A 14296-nucleotide genomic window follows, 5' to 3' on the forward strand; every position below is an offset into this window, starting at 1 on the left:
AGATGCATCCTCCTGAAAATTAAGCTAGAATTGTACTCAAGCTAATGACCCCTCCCGAGTCTGTGAAGTCCTCTGCTTTTTCAGATCTTTCTTCTTGGATGCTGCATCATCTCTGTCAACAGTATCTCCATCCACTCAGTTCCAACCAAGCCTCTCCCTATCATCTCTTATTCTTCCCTTTAACCTCCTTCCAACTCACCAGCAGAATTGTCTTATTCTGTCTCCAAGTGCACACATAGTACATGTATTATATATAGACATATGTTTAAACTCTGGACTATTGTAGTAGCTTTTTAAATCCTTTTCTTCCAAATTCATATTCTTTTATGATTGACCAAGAAGCCAGACTGATTTTTTTAAAAATAGAAACTCAATCATGCCACTTCCCTGCCTAGCAATCTTTAAGGGTCTCCCATTTCATATTTTAAAAAGCCTAAACAGTTTGATTTTTGGATACACATACCCAGGACTTAATTCTATTTCAAATAAAATGCATCACTACTAGGCTTTTGGATCTATATTGAGGAATCTAGGCGGTTGCCGATTTCCTGGGTTTGTGCTGCTTAATTGTTCTGTTGCAAATCAACAATAAGGATGCAAGGACTGCTGTTGAGTAAGCTGAGTCCCACCGTACCTGGTGTCTTTGTGCTGTAAACTGCATGTAACTTTCCATGCTGCCTTCTCAACGGGGCTTAGACTCATTGCTGTTATTCACACAACAATAAGGTAGGGTATAAACAGAAAGCACTAGCACTGTGTATCTACTGTGGGACCGAGTCATGATACCAGCAGGCTCAGAAAACAGATCGGATTGTTAAATTTTCTCACTGGTGTAAGAGTTCTGACAAATTGCTTAGCATTCTTCTATTTTATTGCCGAGCTGAATCATTTCCTTGAAACCCTGAAATATAATATTATATTACCAAGAAAGGAGGAAAAGTTCACAAAGGGTAGACAATTCTCACTATCAAAATTCCAGAAGACTAAATTATAGAATAAACTCATATATTAAATGCTCAAATTCCAAGGCAGGATGTCGTCTAGTTCCCCTTGTGAAACCCCACTGGCTTCTGTTTCTATGAATTCAGTAAGAAATCTTGTTGTTGTTGTTGTTGTTGTTGTTGTTGTTTATATTATTTTCTAGATCTTAGCACAAAGTTTGTAGGGGGAAGATTGAGTACACGCGTGTCCGTGTGAGTGTGCATGCGCACACACAGGCATGGAGGCCGGAGGCTGATACTATTCATTTCCTTCAGTTGTTCTCTGTAGTGGATTCGACATAACCTCCAGTAATTTTGGAAGAGGGCATCTCAACGGAAAAGTATTCCCACCAGAGTCTGTGGTGCACATGTTTGATTGACGATTGAACTTAATTCTCTGTGGGTGGTGCCACCCCTGGGCTGGTGGTCCTGGGTTGTCTAGGAAAGCAGAATGAGTAACCCATGGAGAACAATATAGCGAGCAACACTCCTCCATGGCTTCTGCTTCAGTCCTTAACTCCAGGTTCCCGCCACCCTGAGATTCTTAGATGACAAACCACAATCTTAAGAGAAAACAAACCCCTTTATTCCCAAATTGCTTCTGGTCACAGTGTTTTATCATGGCAATAGAAACCCAAACTAAGAGACTCTCCATCTTAATATCTTAGTGAACCCAGAGCTCATCAATCTGGCTTGGCTGCAAGTATCTTGAAGAACCCAGAGCTCATCTATCTGAAAGGCCAAAGAGCTCCAGGAATTCTAGTCCCCATTTCCCCTGTGCTGGACAAAAAGACACAGCTTGTCACTCCTGGGGCTTCCATGGGGATCCAAGCTAAATTTCTCATATGATTGTGAAAAGTGCTTTCCTGACTGAGCCATTTCTCCAAGACACTACACATTTGTTAAAAGTCTTTATCAATGAAACAAATTCTGAAAAGTCTAGATTTAAAAAGTCTAATATTCACATTCACTTTTGCAAATATGCTCAAAGTATAAAATCCTGACTTTAAACATCATGCTTGACTCTGGATGGCATGGGACTAAACTATAGTCTTTTCTTTCCCTGTAATTTATAAAAATACATAAGAAGGGGGAAAGAATTCATAGGAATAAAACTATTACAGTAATACCCACACATCATTTCACACCTGCATTCAATGAGCATACAGTGATGAGGATTAAAGCTTCCAAATATGGGATGTGTGGGTAATTCTTGCTGAAGAGTCTGCTAGTGTCTTGGAATTAAGCATCCTTAATGAACATCGTTTGAGGAAATTTCAGTTGCACTTTGAAACTTGTTCTTTTTTTTTTTTTTTTTTTTTTTTTTTTTTTTTTTTTGGTTTTTCGAGACAGGGTTTCTCTGTATAGCTCTGGCTGTCCTGGAACTCACTTGGTAGACCAGGCTGGCCTCGAACTCAGAAATCCGCCTGCCTCTGCCTCCCGAGTGCTGGGATTAAAGGCCTGCGCCACCAGGCCCGGCTGAAACTTGTTCTTTACACCTTTGCTTCCTTGACCTTGTCAAAGAGTGACTGTTTATATTTTTTATTTATACACATTTACATGCATAAAATCTTTGAACATATTTAGTTGAAATTGAAGCAACCAAATTTCATAACCAGAACAACTGATTTTCCTTTCTTCAAATGTTTAACAGTTAAGTTTTGGAGGCACCCAAAGAGTAGTTATGTCAACCCACTAATGAGATGTCTGGTGTTCCCAGGTACATGAATCTCTTAGGGCCCTGAGTTCTAAGGGCTAGGTATGAAAGGGTTCTAACATGAACATAAATGTCACCATCCCCTTTGACCCATAGTAGGCCAAATGTAACTGCACAGATGAAGCCTAATTCTTGACGAGAAAAGTCTACCCCATGTATATTAAATCATAGTGTCCCCTAGAGTCTAAAGGGATGAACTGCAGATAGGAAAGGATACTGGCTAGTATAATTTGCTATTATTTATTATTATTGGTGTATTAAGGTAATGGGAGACAGAATTATACTAGCAAACCGAGGAAAATGAATTCCACATGTAGTAAAGTTTGATACATTAGGGGACACCAGGGAGGAAAGTATGAAAGAAAATAAGAATCCTTTATAGTTTATTCTAAGTGCCCATCATGTGTTAGAGGATCTCCTCTACTCTAGCTATTTCTTATCAGAGGAAATAAGAAGATTGCAAAGTATCTGAGAAAATGATGCCCAGAGGAGCTACACTTTCTCTTCACCATGCCGGTCCCTAAAAGCCAAGGATGCTTTTACTTGATGTGTTTTAAGATTCTCACTGCTTTGCTCTGTTAAACACAGGGCACCTTCTAACATCATCGGGTCCTTTTGTCTTCTACTTTCCTAAAGGATGACTTCAGTGAAGGGAGTCTAATTAGAAAAGGGAAAACCTAGTATGCTTATAAAGAGGCAATCTTTAACTTTAGCTAGGGGCTGGGCTATAAGATAGACTTGATATAAAAATGTAAATATGATGCAAATTTCAAGGGCTTTACAGCATAGCATAGGGATTCTCCGATTTGAATTCATTTGAGATGAGAAACACAATAAATATGTAGATTTAGAGCCCCATCTTCAAGACTTAAGATCCAAACATAAGCATTTTTAATACATACCCATTCTTTTGTTCTGCATGAACCAAGTGCTTTTGACTCAAAAACTTCCATTCAAACAAAGGCAGAATTGGACAGGGTGGATGAAAATTCATCCAGAGGATCTTGGTAACTTTAATGTGTCAGGGTCTGGAAGTCCAGAGGAAATTTGCTATGAGTTCAGCTTGCCTTTGGTCTACACTATTTCCCTCACTTTCTTATCCTTGCACCCTAAAGCTTATACATTTTTCAATGTTGTCTTGGTGTAAGAGCAGATTCTATTTCTTTCTGTATCAACAAGTTCCTAGGAAGAAGGCTCAGTAACAGACAATTAAATTTTCCCCCCTCAGCTCTGTGAATGTTCACAGGCTGTACCCAAACTGTGTTCTAATCTCAGGTGTTAGCTCCCCAATATCCTTTCAATCTCCTGCTAACCATGACTTGTGACAGAAAATCTCGCAAGTTAAATTAGCAGGCCAGGAGTGTTGAAGTAAGAAGACAAATCATGGTGACTTTTTGATTGCTTGCCTTTCCTGTGACATTGTGTTGACATTCAGCTTCACAGAGTCAAAGGGTTCCTGTGCTTTGAACCTAAGTGTGTCTATGAGCTGAAATTGTCAGTGAGTACATCGGGGGATTACGGTGCAAAGAAAGTGTTTGGATTGCTCAGTGCAGGACCCCTGAAGTATCTTTCTTGTTTTTTTTTTTCTGAGACTCAAGATATATTGATTTATAACTACACTGATCAATTGTAGACAATAATAAAACTTGCTCACACTACTAATAAATACCAATCTATATTCCCTAAACAAAGCACTGCTTTGCTCATTGGAGGCTAAGGCATGTCTTTGACTAAATTCTACATCTTCAAGTCTTTCAGATGAAAGTGGTAAATGTGCTATTTAAAATGTTTTAATCTCAAATTTATTGCACGGTACATATTGAGCCCAATACTTTAAGCATTATTTAGAGAACTGTGAGCAATATCAACCTTGTAGCTTTTTGGTAATTTTTATGTTAGGTACCTTGAAATTTTGTTACACCAGAATAAATAATTTGGTGATGGTATTAATGTCAGTGATACAAGAGTGCTCCAAAGGGGCTTGGACTTAGATTTAATAGAGACATTTCTGAAAAATTTAGAATTTGCAACTTAAAATATTTTCCATGTTTACCTTATTCATTAAGTTACTTTCTGTAGATAATCAAAACTAATGTGTTTGTTTGCAAGCAGGAAGGTGTTAAAAGTGTCACATGCTTGTTATTTTTTGCATACCTTTTATTGTTTGAAGATTGGATCAGCAGAATGGCTCAGTGTGTAAAGGGGTTTATCTCTGTAGAGCCTGATGATCTGATTGGGTCTCTGAGCTCACATGGTAGAATTAGAGAACAGAGTCCTAAACATTTTTCTCTGACTTCCATATGCTGCTATGGAGTTTGTGTGTGTGTGTGTGTGTGTGTGTGTGTGTGTGTGTGTGTGTGTGTGTGAGACAAAGACACACACATAGTTACAGAGACACAGGCATAGTCACAAAGACACACACACACACACATAGACACAGAGACACACACAGATATAGTCACAAAGACACACAGACACTCACTGAAACACATACATACACATACATACATACAGACAGACATACATACATACAAACAGACACACACACAAATACACACAAAGACACAAACAAACAAACACCCATACACACCTTGCAAATTGCAGTCTTGTCATTGGTGAAGGAAAAATGAAAAGTTGTTTAGAATTAATTAGTAATCAGCTTAACTTGATTACTTTAGGACTATGGTTATGTTAGACAGATAATCAGTGCTAACAAATCTTAGATTCACTGAGGTCTGGTCAGTCTTGTAAGAATAGCACTTTTGGGAGCACAATTGCATTTCTCAAGTGAGATCACATCCAGACCTTTTATTCTGTACTTTGTAAGAAGCAGACCATGAAGGAAGCACATTATATGAAGGAGTTTAGCAGCAACTCCACCAAAGTCACATTCCTGTAGTACCATTAAAAAAGGGGGAACTTGATCATTACACAGTTTTTCACCAGAAGAGAAAGAAGCCAAGACTATTTTATGAGCATTCTAATTGTAAGTTGATTCACAGGGTAACTAAAAATTTCTTTGAATGGTTAAATGGCTTTATATTAAAATTAATGTAAGTGTGACCTGCTAGCAAGAGAGACAAACAAGGGTAGGTGGATTTTATTTTTAGCTTTATTTCCTAATGAAGGATTTAGTCTACTTATTTGGTGTTACAAATTTATACTAAGAGGAATGAGTTAAAATTCTCAGAGGAAAAAGAAATGAAAAAGTATCTAATAGTTAAATACTTAATAAGGAAAATTAAGAACTTTCTAAATTCTTTTTTTCTTTCTAAATTCTAAATGATGAAAAATTTTTGCTGAGTGTATGTATATATATTATATATTATAAAAGTCTTGTGGCACCGGGCAGTGGTGGCGCACGCCTTTAATCCCAGCACTTGGGAGGCAGAGGCAGGTGGATTTCTGAGTTCAAGGCCAGCCTGGTCTACAGAGTGAGTTCCAGGACAGTCAGGGGTAAACAGAAAAACCCTGTCTCAAAAAACCTAAAAAAAAAAAAAAAAAAAAAAGTCTTGTGGCATATGAGATCATCTGATCATCTGGTAATAACAATGGTTTATTTTTTCATTTATTTATTTTTTATTATTTATTTTACAACCTTATTGCAGCTCCCCTCCAGTCTTTCTTCCCAGTTTACCCATCTCCTATTTCTCAGAGAAAGGGAAGCCCCTCATGGGTTTTACCCTGCCTTGGAACATCTAGTTCCAGCAGGATTAAGCATCTCCTCTCCCACTGAGGGCCAACTAGGTAATCTAGGTAGGGGAAGGGGATCCAATGATAGGAAATAGAATCAGAGACAGCCCCCTCCAATTGTTGGGGAACTGACAAGCTGCACACCTGCTACAAATATGAGGGGGTCCAGCCCTTGTGTGCTCTTTGGTTGGTGGTTTCTCTGTGAGCCACCATAGGCCCAGGTTAGTAGACTCTGGAGGTCTTCTTGTGGTGTCCTTGACCCCTCTGGCTCACTTAATTCTATCCACAACTCTTCTACAAGACTCTCTGAGATGCTTGGCTATGGGTTTCTGCATCTCCATCAGCTGCTAGATGAAGCCTCTTGGTCGTGCATGCCTAAAGTCCCAGCTACTCCAGAGGCTGAGACAGGAGGATAGCTTGAGACTAGGTGTTCTGGGCTGTAGATGCTGATCAGATGTCCTCACTAAGTTTAGCATCAATATGGGGACCTCCTGGGAATGGGGAACCAGTAGATTGACTAAGGGAGGTGTGAACCCGTCCACGTTGGAAACATCAGTTTATTTTAGGAAGATCTAATTAGAAATAATTTATCCCAAACACGGTGATCAGAGTATTTTGCTGTGACCCCAAACACCATGTCAGAATAAAGTTGGCATAAATCAATTAGCAATTGAGATTGTTACTAAAAATTTATATAATGTCCTTAAGTTCTATTGTTTTCTTGAGAGCAGGTTAATGTTTTGGATAATTAATACAAGGCACAAATGACCATCTAAGTAATATTAACTATAAAATGAAGAAACATCCTATGAACACAGAGGAAGTCATTTTTATGTTTAATTTTGCAACAGAAACCAGGCAGTATAAGAATTCAAAACAAGGTCTACAGCTTAGAAATGAAACTGACCCTTCCTGGATTCAGAGTGAATTTCAATTATGCCAAGAAGCCTGGCTTGTCAACTGCATTTTACTTGCTTTCAAAATGCACAATTTATTTGGAATAACCAAATTAGGATATGGATAATGCCTCTTCAAATGCATATGTGATGTCTTTCTTAGCATAAATAACAACAGCTTAAATACATTGTGTAGGCTACTTTTCTGGATGTCTTCATCTTATTTGTTATCAGAGTTAAGTTACAAACAACTGTTGGATAGCTTCATACATAACATTCAAGCCATTTTCCTTGGCTATTTTCCTTTGCCACACAAACATTTCAGACCAGCAAATATTAGAATAGACAGCATTCCAATTCTGAAATATACACATACATACAACCGTACATACATATAATCAGCTTACCTGGGAAAAGCCTTCACGAATTGCTCAGCTCTGAAAGAAACATCGATAAAATGCAAATACGTAGTTTGAAAGGCAAGAAGATAAAGTAGGATTTGGGTGACTCGTCTTGTCTTGTTCTATTTTGGTTTTATCTGGGTTTTTAGGTCCCAAATCTGATTAGCATATTTAATCTTATGCAATGTCAGGAATGGTTTACTGTCCCTTAATCAGTCTATTATTAGCCATCTTAATTGGTCCTAATAGCCTATTTTTAAACACACCATTAGTATATAATGATGCATTGTGGGTTTTTATGGTTTAGATTTTTGACCAGGGGGAGGTGTATGAAAAACATTGGCATGGTGTTCACAGGGTGAAAAGGAAGAAATCTATGCCAGAATGAAATTGTTAATGATGTAATTCACTGCTCATATGAGTTGGGCTAGTTAATAAGAGATTGACATAACTTCATGTTGCTGTGCTGAATGGAAGCAGCCTATTGATTAGAGCTGATGGAGATTTTGATTTGGAAGGTGCTACATTGTCTCCAGTAGTGACAATCATGACAGGCCAAAAGCCTGGATGCAGTCCCGAGGCCAAGAGTTTCATGGAAACTTAGTCTCCTGGAACTGTGGCATCCCATATCACGTATGCTCCAATTTTGTCCTTGCAAATGGATCTGTGTGCTTCCTTTAAGTATTGTTTTGTTATAGGTGCCTCCAAACAATGACTTGTCAAATACCTAAGCAANNTTGAACTTTGCTTCCTGGCCTTCACCAGTGCCCTAGGTAGTCCTTGAGCCAACCCTGGGTTTGGAATTTTTAAGAATGTTGCCTATTCAGTGACATTCAGAATTGCCTCTAGTATTGTAAGAGAGATAGTGANAGAAATCAGGCTTTACTATCTACTACATAGAGTTAGAAATCTCAAGGTAAGCTTCACAAAGTAAGTTTAGAATTCTTAGTATAGTTATGTGTGGCAGACTACATTACTTATTAATAGAAAGTCCCCCCACACTATCACATAGAATAAAAGCCAAGTTGCTCCCATATACAGGAATTTACAATGGTTTAGGAAGAAGATCGGGCTATGGTTTTAGAGTATTGCATTATTCATGAGAAGGTTAGCTAGAATGGAACTCCCTAAGTAGAACCAGGACTTGGGTGTGAAAGCCCTTGCCCCAGGAATGTAAAGACCTCACACCTGGCTTCTAAGAGGATAGCTGACCTTAGATAGAGCTGACTTTGTCTCAGTTGTTTTATTGCCCAGTTCCTGCCAGTCTTTGTGTTTACATTCTTCTGTTTTGTGTAAGAGTCATTAAGCATCCAGTAACCTCATTTGTACCTTGCTGATATGTTACCTAACTTCCCTATTTTATTCTGTATAAATAGTCTGATGCTCAAATTGACAAATTGCATTCAGATACCACACTCCTTTGTGTCCTTATTTGTTTGTCACCCTACATTCGCTGAATCCTCCCTCGCCTGCAACCAAGAGACCCGTTGCACGCAGATCAGGGACCCAAGTGAGGTCCGTCTGCTGCAGGAAGGCCAGATCTCAAGTCCCATTTCCATATTTCGTGATAGAGAATATTTAAAATGTTGAAAGGTGTGGCATTGTTTAGAATTTTTAAATGAGGGTGGGGGCATCCACGTGGAGACAGGGGTGGGGTGGGGATGAGGTGTGGGATGTGGAGCAGTCAGAGGGTGGATGGGGGGGAGGGAAATAGAATATGGAGTGTAAAAAATAAATTAATTTAAAAGAAAGAATTTTAAATGAATAAAACATTATTTCTATTTGTACCGTGATGTTAGAAAAGGGAAGGAGGAAGGAGGAAGGAGGAAGGAGGAAGAGAATTGGAAGAAGAGATAGATTATCCAGAGGCAGCTTAAAATCTTCAAACACTAATGCTTCAGCAACCCTCAACTTAACTGTCATGCTAAAAATTAAAATGAATCAGTAAGAATCCTGGGGTCCTAGACTGGCTACAAAATGAAGGGCCAAACTATTGTCAGTTAATACAGTGGGTGGCTCCGTCCTTGTCCAAAGCATAGGAAAGCTGAACAGGGAGCCCAGGTAACAAGTGAGACTAACCACCTCCTGTCACATACCCATCCCAGAGTTTGGGGCTGCACCACACCACAGCCTTTAACTGGAGGCAATGTTAAAGCTAACAGTGATGGGATATAGGTAATTATTTCTTTATTGGTTGGGAGCGGAATGCTTTCCTTGTGCGTGTGTCTGAGATGCCTCTTGTCCCAGGCAGTGGTTACTCCTATACCTGTCATACCCAGTACTAAACTCTGGGGCTCACTATCGTGTGTTCCCTCTACTGTGCTCATCTGACCTTCCATGCAGAATGTCCCAACTTAGACTTTATTAAAAGCTACCTTGACCTGTCTTCTGTACTTGTGTTTATTCCTTGGAATGATGTCATTGAGGGCAGGGGTTCTTAACCTTAGATTGCCTCACCCAAGCACCAAGGTGATGATGCCCCCGTTCTCCAGGAAGAGGAGCATATGATATTGGTCATAATTACTAAAGTTGTCTTTTTTTTAAAAAAGCAAACAAACAAAAAACTGAGACCCAGGACTCTCTTAAACTCAAAGCGTGTTAAGGAGTCTCCGACACCCAAAGGCAAAGATTACAGCCTGCATCATCATCATCTTTAAGGAATGTTACTAATACATAAAAATTAGCAGTTTTATATCATTAAAGATTTTAAATTATGACTCATGAGTTTCAAAGTAAATAGTGAGTTAAAACTAGGGAGCTGAGCTATACTAAAGAACAGTGTTCTTTCTTCCTTTCCCCCAGAGAGACTTCTTTTAGAAGAAAGATTTATTATATTTTATTTTTACTGTGAACATGTGGATGTGGATGTGGGATGACTATGTGGGTACAGGTGCTGTGATCCCCTGGAGCTGAAGTTACAAGCTGGTTGAGTCCTTGACATGCGTGCTGGCAAATGAGTTTGGGTCCTCTAAAAGATACATACTCTCAACCACTGGGCCTCTCTCCAGTACCTTGAACTTTTCAGTAAGAACAAAGGATGAGATTAATTCCCTAGAAGATCTCTTTGTTTGTATGATAAAGAATGGATTTAGAATAAAACTGAATGTAGGGGAAGGTGATGTAGAAACCAGATGAATTGTTGGTAATGATGGTAGCCATGAATGAAGAACAACAGGAAGGAACGATGAAACGTGAGCAAGAGAAGAGGAAGGACTAGAGGGAGGACAGAAATGAAGAATGGAGGAGCAGGAGGATGAAGAGGAAAGTGTAGTTGTGGAAGAAAGGTACATATTGATATTCAAGCCTTAAGGAGAAAAGGGGGCAGTGCTCCAAGGTATTTATGTAAAGAAGTTACAATCCGTGATGCCCAACTTCCATGTTGGACAAGACAGGCTGGGCAGTGGTGGCGCACACGCCTTTAATCCTAGCAACTGGGAGGTAGAGGCAGGCAGATTTCTGAGTTCGAGGCCAGTCTGGTCTACAGAGTGAGTTCCAGGACAGCCAGGACTACCCAGAGAAACCCTGTCTCCGGGGGGAAAAAAAGACTGCTGACAAGGGATAGGGAAACAGAAATTTCCTGGGGGAAGAAAAGTGACATAAAGACAAAGCATTCGGGAGGCTCAGTGTCACCTGAGGAGGTGTGTTTGATGTTGAAGACCAGTTACATAAAATAAAACAGTCGAAATATGTAGTAACAGAGGTAGAAGACCGAACCCTGAAAAGGACCCTTCAGAGATGTATTTAGGAAACCAAGGCTAAAAGTGTTTTGTTCTGTGCTCCGCACTAACACCCATCTAGGTTTGGAGTAGAATGCTTTGCCTCGTGCTCCGATTCACCTATTTATATTCGATGTGTCTTTAAGAATGATATTCTCCCCCTGTGACGGTAGGCTTTGAGACCCTCCTTCCAGCGGCCTGATAATTGTCTGCCCCTGACTTCCTTTCTCGATGACGATGTAGAACTCTCAGCTCCTTGTGCACCATGCGTGCCTGGATGCTGCCATACTCCCACCTTGATGATAATGGATTGAACCTCTGAATCTGTAAAGCAGCCCCAATGAAATGTTGTGAATCTTGGTCATGGTGTCTGTTCACAGCTGCAAAACCCCAACTAAGGAAGAAGTTTGTACCAGGGACTGGGGTATTGCCATAATAGGCCTGACCATGCTTTTCTTTGGAGGAATGAGGATTTGGGACTTTGGAAAGCAGTGGAATGCTTTAAGTGTGACTTAATGGGTTGTCCTAATAGGAATATGGAAGACTTTGTTACTGAGGGTGATTTGAACTGTGGAATCCTAGCTCTAGAGGTTTGAAAGGAGAAGAATTTTAGTATGTGTCTGAAAGTCTGTTCTTGAGATAATTTGGTAGAATGTGGCTGCTTTTTGCCCTTGTCTGAAAGCCTGTCTAAGGCTAAGGTGAAGAGAGTCAAATTAATTACACTGACAAAGGAGGTCTCAAGAGAACCCAGTTTAGACTCTGTGGTGTGGTTTAGTCTCATGAAGAACATTTTGATTAAGTGTAGCAAACTTAAAAAGAAAAAAAAAAAAAACCTCAAACTATATGGTTCAGGCATTAAAGGGGCACCAGGAAATAGAACGGAGCTGAATCCTTGGTCTGTGAGATAAACAAATTAAGGGAGTGGTGACCTGGCACAGATCAAGTTCCAAGTTCAGGTATGGCTGTACACAAATTTAATCCCAGCATTCAAGAGACAGAACCATCCAGACTTCTGAATTCAAGGCCAATCTACATAACAAGTCCCAGGACAGCCAAGCTTAGATGGTGAAGGGATTGAGAAACAAAAAACTGGAGATAACGCAACAGAACACGGGGGACATGTTCCAGCTCCAGTAAGTGGTAGAACTCAGCAGCTTCAACCATGTGGCTGAGGAATAGTAGGAGATTACTGGGACGGATACTGGTTAGCTGGAGCTAAGACCTTAGTGGTGATTAAGAGAGACCAGCATCACTAAGGTGAAAACGTCTGGGAAAAGTTTTCTGAGAACACAAAGAAGCTGTGTTCCAGAGATAGCCAAGGTTGGTACCTCCTGCTTCATCTAGACTTCATAATGTGTAAGAATGACCCCTAGCCAGGTGTGGTGGCACACGCCTTTAATCCCAGCACTTGGGAGGCAGAGGCAGGCGGATTTCTGAGTTTGAGGCCAGCCTGGTCTACAAAATGAGTTCCAGGACAGCCAGGGCTACACAGAGAAACCCTATCTCTAAAAACAAAACAAACAAACAAACAAAAAGAATGACCCAGATTCCTTGAATGTCCAGAGCCAGCCATGCTTTACCTGACTCTTACTGGAAATCCACATCAAAAGGCCCCTATGGCTCTCTGTTCTCTACAGTTTGGTGTTTATTTTTTCACATTGCTGTGACACAATACCTGACAGAGTCGACATTAGGAAAGTTGTATTTTATTTTGTGCCAGAGCAGCATGGTAGGGGAAGGTGTGGCAGCAGAAGTATGAGACTGTGTCACATTCACAGTCGGCAAAGGCCAGTGGTACTCTACTGCATCCTCCTCCTTTGTCTGAAATTGCAGCCCATAGAATGGTGCCACCCTAATGGGCCTTTGTTGAGGACTTGTTCAGAAGTTTGTTTTGTAGGTGATTCTGGATCCTGTCAAGCTGACAGTAACAAGCATAACAGATTTCTTAAAGGTAAAACTATTGATACACTGACTAAATAATATCCTGTGTAAGTCTTACTATGAGAATAAGGCAACCAGAGAGCTCTGTCCTTAGTAGCTAGTATAATAGGGTGTGAAATGTTATCCACAGGTATCTACGGACTTGGTCCCCAGATGATGGTATTTTGTGGGAACTACATGGCCCATTAGGAGAGAGAGACTGGTTGGAGGAAGTATGGCACTGAGGAATGGCCATGAAGTTTTCTGTCTGGATCCCTTTTCCTGCTTCCTGACTGTAGATCAAATGATTCTACTAGTCTCCCATGTCTGGTTCTTAAGTGGGTAAGAACTTAAGAGATTAGTATGGCAAACTGAATAATATATACAAAACAAATTAAAGGTCTCACTAGAAGTGATTATTATATACCATGAGAGCCATGGTAACTTCAAGGTTTCCAGATGTATTTCTTATCATCAGACAGCAATTTCCCACTTCCTTCACATTTATGGTTACCTTTCCAGCAGAGCCCTTATCCATGAATCAGAGGCAGTGGTCAGGACCAATCAAACCCCTGAGGTCTCAATTTTAACATGTCTCTGTGGCACCTTTAAACATGATGTTCATAATATTAAAACAAAAAAACCAAAAGCAAAAAAAAAATAAAAACCATCCCACCTAAAACTGGCACCAACCAGAATCCCAGAATCTTCGAACCCATTCTACAAATATGAGGAAACCTAACTGAGATACACACTAGCTTCAGTAAAGCTGCTGTGTAAACGGCATTTAAATTCACTGTTATCGCCACTGACAGAGATGACGTCAGCTCTTTGCCACCTGAGTAAATAAATATTTATAGGGCGATGTAAGTCTGAAGAATGTCACACTGCTCCAATAGACTTCATTTTCAGGCCAGAGTGAAATAGGCAACAACAAGAACCCCCATCACCACATTTGATGAGTTGTCCATTC

At 40.0% G+C, this 14296-nt stretch overlaps 1 protein-coding gene across 1 annotated transcript in view; it reads right to left on the reverse strand.

The window, feature by feature from the left end:
* LOC110335866 overlaps nucleotides 1-7773 on the reverse strand; it is a 120338-nt gene extending 112565 nt beyond the window's left edge. Inside the window, exons 1-2 of the mRNA XM_021218254.1 lie at nucleotides 7694-7773; nucleotides 3600-3725 (exon numbers count right to left, since the gene is read on the reverse strand). The gene's annotated coding sequence lies outside the window, so the exon portion shown is untranslated. The remainder of the gene's footprint in view (nucleotides 1-3599; nucleotides 3726-7693) is intronic.
* Between the last annotated feature and the right edge of the window lie 6523 nt (nucleotides 7774-14296).

Source organism: Mus pahari, chromosome 18, assembly GCF_900095145.1.
Source record: "Mus pahari chromosome 18, PAHARI_EIJ_v1.1, whole genome shotgun sequence".
In the NCBI taxonomy this organism is placed as follows: Eukaryota; Metazoa; Chordata; class Mammalia; order Rodentia; family Muridae; genus Mus; species Mus pahari.